Source organism: Oratosquilla oratoria, chromosome 32, assembly GCF_046742065.1.
Source record: "Oratosquilla oratoria isolate Oo_2021 chromosome 32, ASM4674206v1, whole genome shotgun sequence".
Classification (NCBI taxonomy): domain Eukaryota; kingdom Metazoa; phylum Arthropoda; class Malacostraca; order Stomatopoda; family Squillidae; genus Oratosquilla; species Oratosquilla oratoria.
The window spans coordinates 41521914-41530892 of record NC_134808.1 but is presented as its reverse complement, the minus strand read 5'-3'; positions in this window follow the sequence as shown (position 1 = coordinate 41530892).

Below are 8979 nucleotides of genomic sequence, written 5' to 3'. Positions count from 1 at the left end.
TTATGTGCACATATTTGCACACGTTATGTGCACATATTATGTACACACGTCATGTGTTCATGTTACGTTTACATGTTTCGTGTACACGTTATGTACACAGGTCACGTGTTCATGTTACGTACACACGTTACATGCACATTATGTATACACGTTACATACACACGTGTCGTGCACATGCTACGTATACACGATACATGCGCACGTTATGTGCACGTTAAAGGGACACTATATGTACACGTTACATGTACTGTACACATTACATTTAGTCGTTACATATATTACAATAATACATTAAATGTGTGTGTGTGTGTGTGTGTGTGTGTGTGTGTGTGTGTGTGTGTGTGTGTGTGTGTGTGTGTGTGTGTGTGTGTGTGTGTGTGTGTGTGTGTGTGTGTGTGTGTGTGTGTGTGTGTGCGTGCGTGCGTGCGTGCGCGCGGTCTGCCGCTCTGCCTCCCTTCCTCCCTGCCTGCCTGTCTCTGTGTTTCTGTGTATGTGTCTGCGTGTCTGTGTCTGCGTGTCTGTGTCTGTGTGTGTGTTCATGTCCATGAAGAATACACGCCAATTGCAATAACTCTCCCTCGCACACACAATACAGAGTCCACGGGAGATAAAAGGTCAAAGTATCGAGTTTAATCCCAACCGTCGGACAGCGTGATTGGTCCATGTCTGTTCTCCGCACCTCTCTACCTATTATCTGCCCTCAAAGCAATCACGAATTGATTGGTCAACTCAATACACGACAATGTTTCAATCTTCAACTTCAGAGTTGAGCGACTGGATCAGACAGTTTTGAATAAATAATACTGAAACATGTCTTTTCCTTGGACGGATGTGTACATGCATATTCACGCACGTGCATAAGTATACACACACACGTACACATATCACATATATACATATATCACTTACATATACACATTTCACATAGACACGTATATACACATATATCACACATATACACATTTCATATAGACACATATCACACACATGCACACACATACACACACACACACATACACACACGCGCACACATACATACACACACACACACACACACATATCACACACACACAAACACATATTACAGACGTGTGTACACACACACAAACGCACACACTCATATCAAACACATGTGTACACACACACACACACACACACACACGCACACACGTATACACGGACACACACACAACGATCCGTTTATTTGGTGCTCAAGGTCAAACAGGTTTGCTACGCGTGAACACAAATCCAAACATTCTGTAGACACATTGGTCTGAGCTCAACATAAACACAGAGTTCCGTGGCTACAGGCTGAACGCTTATAGCTGGGTGATCATTATCATTATTTTTTCTTTTGTGTTGTTGTTTTTGTTGTTGCTTATATATATATATATATATATATATATATATATATATATATATATATATTTTATATATATATATATATATATATTATGTATATAAAAGGAAGATCAGACTCGTTACCAGACTCACATAATCACCAGGAAGTTAACTAAGATGACCTTCGTCTTCTTCACTATTGATTTCCTGTTCCCCCGACAAAACCATCTATAGTTAACCAAAATAAAAATTAAAACGTAATTTATGTCACAATGATTCCTGGTTTAGTCTATTCATGATGTTGAATAGTATGTACATACTCCAAGTATCTGGACACTAAGTATTAAGGAAGATGGTAATAGATTAGAGAAATATACAAAATGCTAGTCAGAGAGTGAAAAAGAAAATTGTAAAAAAAAATGGAAAAAGAAATATGGGGGAAGAAGAACAGAGAAAGAAGAAGAAAAGGGAGAAAAGAGAAAGAGACAGAAAAAAAGATATAGATAGATAGATAGAGAAGAGCAAGACAGAGAGAAAAGAAAGAGTACGAGAAGAGCAAGAGAGAGTAAGAGAAAAGGTAGAGAGGGAGAGAGAGAGAGAGAGAGAGAGAGAGAGAGAGAGAGAGAGAGAGAGAGAGAGAGAGAGAGAGAGAGAGAGAGAGAGAGGAAGAACAACAAGAGGGAAAGAAGAAGAGGGGAAGAACATGAAAAAGAGAACAAGAAGAGGGGAGAACAAGAAGAGGAGAAGAACAAAATGAGGGGAAGAACAAGAAGAGGGGAGGAACAAGAAGAGGGGAAGAACAAGAAGAGGGGAAGAACAAGAATTGGGAACAACAATAAGAGGGAAAGAACAAGAAGAGGAAAAGAGTAAGAAGAGGGGAAGAACAAGAAGAGTGAAAAAGCAAATACTGGGAAGAACAAGAAGAGTGGGAGTACAAGAAGAGGAGAAGAACAAGAAGAAGGAAAGAAGAATTGGGAAGAACAAGAAGACGGAGAGAGTAAGAAGAGGAGAAGAACAAGAAGAGGGAAAGAACAAAAAGAGGAAAAGAACAAGAAGAGGGAAAGAACAAAAAGAGGAAAAGAACAAGAAGAGGGAAATAACAAATAGGAAAGAACAAGAAGAGGAAAGGAACAAAAAGAGTGGAAGAAGAAGAGGAGAAGAAGAATGGAAGAAAAAGAAGGGGAAGAAGAGGCAAAGAAGAGGAGTTAAAGAAGAAAAGGGAAAGAAGGTTGAAAGAAGAATAAGGGATAGAAAAGGGAAAGAAAATGGGGAGAGAGGAAAAGGGAGAGGAGGAGGAGGATGAGGAAGGGAGAGAGAAGAGAGGAAGAAGACGAGGGAAAGAAGAGGACAATTTTGGGGGAAACTGTGGAGTGGTCGACAAAAATAAAGATAACGAGACAGCAAAACAGAAGAAAACGTAAGAAGAAAAAATATTTGTAAACATTGGCTTTGGTTTCAAAGTATAACAGTATCAAACCCTTTCTAAGTTTCCCTTCTCTAAGAACGCTTTATCATTTAGTAAACCGTTGATAGCCTCTGTCCAAACCATCTGGAACCTTAGTCGAATTCCAGGCTCCGTTCCAGGTACCATGTACCAGTCCAGAAGGCGCTCTTCCGAAGCTTAAGAAACCGTGCCTTGCTCTCAGGTAGACGGTCTGGAACACCGAACGCAAGCGCAGGGAGATCCCATTGGGATACTGATGGACGGGTGGAGGGGTGGAGGGGTGGAGTGGAGGGGTGGAGGTGTGGAGTGGAGGGGTGGAGGTGTGGAGAGGTGGAGGTGTGGAGTGGAGGTGTGGAGGGATGGAGGAGTAGAGGGGTGGAGTGGAGGTGCGGAGGAGTTGGAAGTGTGGAGTGGAGGTAAGGAGGGGTGGAGGTATGGAGGGGTGGAGGTACGGAGGGGTGGAGGTGTGGAGGGGTGGAGGTGCGGAGGAGTGGAGGGGTGGAGTGGAGGTGCGGAGGAGTGGAGTGGAGGTGCGGAGGTGTGGAGGGGTGGAGGGCTTGGGAGGGAGTAAAGGGATATAAAGAGGTTGTGGATAGGAAGTGCGGAGTAATGGAATATAGAGTGTGGATCGGGAAGTGGATGGGATGTGGAAGGGCATTGGAGAGGGATAGGAGGGAGATTGAGAGGGAGGAGAGGGTTGGAGGTAGGTTTGGAGGTGGGTTGCAGGGGGAGTTGGAGGGATTTGGAGGGGAGTTGGAGGGGAATTGGAGGAGAATTGGAGGAGAATTGGAGTGGATTTGGAGGTGGAGTTGGGGAAGAGTTGGAGGGGGAGCTGAAGGAAGAGTTGGAGGGGGAGCTGGAAGGGAGGTTGGAGCTGGAGTTGGAGTGGAAGTTGGAGGGGAGTTGAGGGAAACTGGGGGGATTGGATAGGAGTTGGAAAGAAATTGGAGGGGAGTTGGAGGGGAGTTGGAGGGAAATTGGAGTGAAGTTGGAGGTGAATAGGAGGGGAGTTCAGGGAGGGGGCACTGTAGTGGGTCTGGAAGATAAAAGAAGAGAAGAGAAAGAAGATACAAAAGATAAAAAAAAAAAAGATAAGGCGAGCAAAGAAGGACATAGAAAACAGCCGAAGAGGAGTTGAAGGAGGAGTTGAAGGAAGAGTTGAAGGGAGGAAGGACAGAAGCTGAGTCACTCGGGAGGAAGGGTCCGGTGGGATGCAACTGGAGGAGGCGGAGAGAGGGAGTGGCGGCCGGGCGGGCGGGCGGCGGCGGCAGAAGAGGGAAAAACTCTTCGGCGCCTCACGAGACTTCCGGAGCATATTACTCAGGAGGTCTCTGTGTAAAGCCCACCGGAGGAGGAGGAGGAGGAGGAGGAGGAGGAGGAGGAGGAGGAGGGCGAGGTGGAGGAGGAGGACGTGGAGGAGGACGATTAGGAGGAGGGGGAGAAAGTGAGGAGGTGGAGGAGGAGGAGGAGGGGGAGGAAGTGAGGAGAGCGAATTGGAGGCGGAGCATATTACCCAGGAGGTCTCTGTGTAAAGCCCACCGGAGGAGGAGGGCGAGGAGGAGGAAGAGGAGGAGGGCGAGGTGGAAGTGGAGGAGGAGGAGGAGGAGGACGTGGAGGAGGAGGGGGAGGAAGTGAGGAGAGCGAATTGGAGGCGGAGATTATTACTCAGGAGGTCTCTGTGTAAAGCCCACCGGAGGAGGAGGAAGAGGATTTGGAGGAGGAGGAGGAGGGCGAGGAGGGGGACGTGGAGGAGGAGGGGGAGGAAGTGAGGAGAGCGAGGAGGAGGCGGAGGAGGAGGAGGAGGTCGTTGAGGAGGTGGAGGAAAATGAGTTCTCTGTGTAGAGGAGGAGGAGGAAGAGTAGGAGGGCGAAAAGGAGGAGGAGCACGTGGAGGTGAAGTAAAATGAGTTCTCTGTGTAGAGTCCGCCGTAGGAGGAGGAGGAGGAAGAGGAGGAGAAGGAGGAAGAGCAGGAGGAAGAGGAGGAGGAATAAAAGCAGGAGGAGGAAGAGGAGAAGGAGGAGGAAGAGGAGAAGGAGGAGGAGGAGGAGGATGCGGAGGAGGAGGAGGACGTTGAGGAGGTGGAGGAAAACGAGTTCTCTGTGTGGAGTCTCCCGGAGGAGGAGGAAGAAAAGGATAAAGAAGAGGAGAAGGACGAGGAGGTGGAGGAAAAGAAAGAGGAGGAGCTGGAGAAAAAGGAGGAAGAGAAGAGGAGGAGAAGGGACGAAGATGGGAGATAAGGGCACCAGAGGGAGGAAGATACTGGAGGAGGAGGAGAAGGAGGAGGAGGAGGAGGAGGAGGAGGAGGAGGAGGAGGAGGAGAAGGAGGAGGAGAAGGACGAAGAGAAAGAGGAGGAGGAGGAGGAGGAGGAGGACGAAGAGGAAAAAGAGGAGGAGGAGGAGAAGGTACGAAGGTGAGGCATAAGAGCGCCAGAACAAGGGTTCGGAAGGTCAAGGAGGAGGAAGAGGAGGAGGAAGAGGAGGAGGAGTAGGAGGAGGAGGAGGAAAAGGAGGAGTAGGGACGAAAGTGAGGCATAGAAGGACCAGAAGGAGGGTTCGGATGTTGCAGGACGAGGAAGAGGAAGAAGAGGAGGAAGAGGAGGAAGAGGAGGAAGAGGAGGAAAAGGAGACGAAGGAGGAGAAAGAGGAGTGTTCGAGTGGGGAAGATCAATTTTCTGAGGAGGAAGAGAATGAATATGAAGTAGTTAAGACGAAAAACGAGGAATCCAAAGAGGAGGAGGAGAGTGAGGAGAAAGAGGAGGATCATTTGAAGGAGGAAGAGGAGGGTTTGGAGGAGGATTCTGAGAAAGAGAAGGAGGAAAAGGATTCGAGGGAAGAGGGGAAGAGACAAGGAGGAGGGGGAGAAACGGGGGAGGAGGAGGAGAAACGGTGCAGGAGGAGGAGAAACGGAGGGAGGAGGAGGAGGAACAGAGGGAGTAGGAGGAGGAACAGGGGGAGTAGGAGGAAGAACAGGAGGAGTAGGAAGAGAGGAGGAACAGGGGAGGAGGAGGAAGAATAGGACGAGAAGGAAGAGGGAGAGGAGAAGGAAGTACAGGAGGAGGAAGAGAAGAAGGAGGAAGGGGAGGACAAGGGGGAGGAGAAAGGGGAGGAGGAGGAGGAAGGGGAGGAGGAGGAGGAGGAGGAGAAGGAGTGGGAGGAGGAGGGTTCTAAAGAGAAGAAAACAAAAATGAAGTGACATGACAGACGAGGACGGAAGGAGAAGGAAAAGAAGGAAGATAAGGCTGAGGGAGGAGGATAAAAAGGAGAAAAGGGAAGAAGGAGTAGGAGGGAGAGGAAGAGGAGGGAAGAGAAGGGAGGAGGAGAAGGAGGAGGAGGAAGGAGGAGGAGGAGGGAGGAGGAGGAGAAAGAGGAAGAAGATTCTGAGAGCGGAAGCGGTTGACATGGTTATGTGAATCTGTGAAAGCTTAAGACCTTCTCTGCGAGAGGAGTCTCCGTGTGTGTGTGTGTGTGTGTGTGTGTGTGTGTGTGTGTGTGTGTGTGTGTGTGTGTGTGTGTGTGTGTGTGTGTATTCACCTCGGATCTGCTGCAGTCTCTGTCGAGACAGCCAGACACCACCCTACGGCAGTGAGCTCAGAGCTCATTATTTGCCGATCTCTGGGTAGGTCTGAGACCACTCACACACCACACACCGGGACAGCAAGGTGTGTGTGTGTGTGTGTGTGTGTGTGTGTGTGTGTGTGTGTGTGTGTGTGTGTGTGTGTGTGTGTGTGTGTGTGTATGTGAACTATTCCTTCCAATAAATGGGTTAATCAAGGTATAAATTAACTACTGAATCGGGAACCTTACCGACCCATAACAAAGTAATTTGTTTAAAGTATGCTTGGAACATAACCATGTTCTCATAGCTGGCAAAGAAAGGTTATATATTTAAATTTACGCTTGAAGACGATTTTCTTCAGCTCAAGTTAAGTCTTCCAGGTGATGGGCTTGACTGAGAACTTCGACCTGAGGAAAGAGGTCGACTGGAATAATCTTTCCTCCTTGAAGTGAATAAAGCTCCGTGGTTTTGGCCCAATAAGTCTGTAAAGCGAGGCACCATAGCAAAGGGCTTTAACATTCTAGAAACGTTTAACCATTTGGGTATAATGAATTTAGGTAGAAATATTCTGAATGAAACCAGACGTTTTCATGTATCTTAGTTTTGTAGGATGACAATATATATATATATATATATATATATATATATATTATATATATATTTATATACATATATGTGTGTGTGTATGTGTGTACATATATAAATACATATATACACATATACATACATACTACATATATATATATATATATATATATATATATATATATATATATATATATATATATATATAGACTCACCTGTTATAAGCAACGTCATTTCACCTGTTTTTTAATTTCTTTGTTATCGTTTCATTTCTTGAAGATTTTCTTTTTTCTTTTCATTTTTCGTAAAGTTTTAATTTAGCTGACGATGGCCTACTTTCATGAAGATTCCATATGCTAATGCCTAATTTAATTTGCCATTCTGTATAATAAGGACTAACTTTAGTATTTGAGTCTTGCCGGCTTTATTTTTTTCGGGTTTCTTACTTTATATACTATACATAATTTATATAAATTTTATCATATACTAGTTATTATAATCTCAGTTATTATTCTCGTAAGGTATGTCTTTAGCTTTAATACTCTATTACAACCTGTTTTTCTTTGGTTTTATTTTTATTTTTATTCAGTGTTTTTTATATTAAACTTTTGTTTACGGTACTAATATTTTTTCTGATAAACAGTCTCGATTAAGTAGTTTAGTGTGCCTTTTTGTTTTCTTTTTACGTATCAATTTTATTTTTACTTCTGTCATCAGACTTTTAATGCAAGGCATATAATCAATTTCCATACATGAAATGCAAACAATTTCTGCATCTTTAATTTCTCACTAATAAAGAAATATATTATCTTTTTTTCCATACAAGATAATATTCCTTTTTCCTATACATTAATGATCATTAAGCCAAGAAATGCAAACAATTTCTGCATCTTCAATTTCTCACTAATAAAGAAATAACTTATCTTTCACGACCACAAGGAAATGATTAATATAATTATCCACTTATCACAGAAACCATACGTCATTTTCACACACCCAAAATTTCAAAACTGTAATCGTGATTTGTTTGACCACAAATCTGATCATTACGAAATTAAAAAACTCTATAAAGCTTATGTGGAGAAAAAGAAAAAAAAGAAAAAGAAAGAAAAAATTCCGGGTTTTGTTAATGTTTGTGTACATAACATAGATTCCATTAGATGAGCCTACGTTTCTCTGCACAGGTTGTATAATAATTTTGTAATACCAGTTGGTACTAAAAGGACCACACACGGCGACGTAATACAAGATTGTAATACTAAAGCAAAATAAATTGTTTCTTTTATATAAAACGTGTTTAGAATTAAAAATACCGTCATTGATGTCGGTTACCTTTGTTTCTTGATGTACAAATATATGTAGTACAAATAACATGACCTCTATGGCGTACGTGTAATTGTACAAATGTATGTACGCACGTACACAAACACCTAAACACAAATAGAGACAGACACGCGCGCACGCACACGCACACACACATACACGATTCGTGGTGCAGTGGTAGAGTTCTCGGCTGCCACTACGGTGGTCCGGGTTCGAATCCCGCCCAGGGCTGAAATAATTTCAGTATCGCTGTGCTGCGAGTCGTTACTCCAACTCTCGTGGGCGGGGAGTTGGGTGTGTGCGTGCGTGTAAGGTCACAGCATTACCCATAGATCGGTCATATATGAGCTCTGAGCTCTCTTCCGGGAGGGAAATAGCTGTCGATCACAAGTCCAACAAGCACGCACAGTCTCCCCCATTCCTCTTTCCTTCTTTGAACCTCGTTTGACTATACTACAAATCGAATCTTGAGGTCTTTCTTTTGTTTATCCTTCTTTACATTCTTTTACTTTCTTCTTTTACGACTTTTGCCTGTGAGGAATTCTTGTGCACCAGCTACGTGTTATGACGTCCATCTTCTACTCCTGTTTGTTTGTTTGTTTGTCTTTTTATATTTATTTATTTATTATTTATTCATTTATATTTATTTGATTTTTTTTCATTTATACTTACCTCTTGTACCCAAGAATTAATGTTGTCCTCTAAAAATTTCATAAATCCCCTCTCTTTC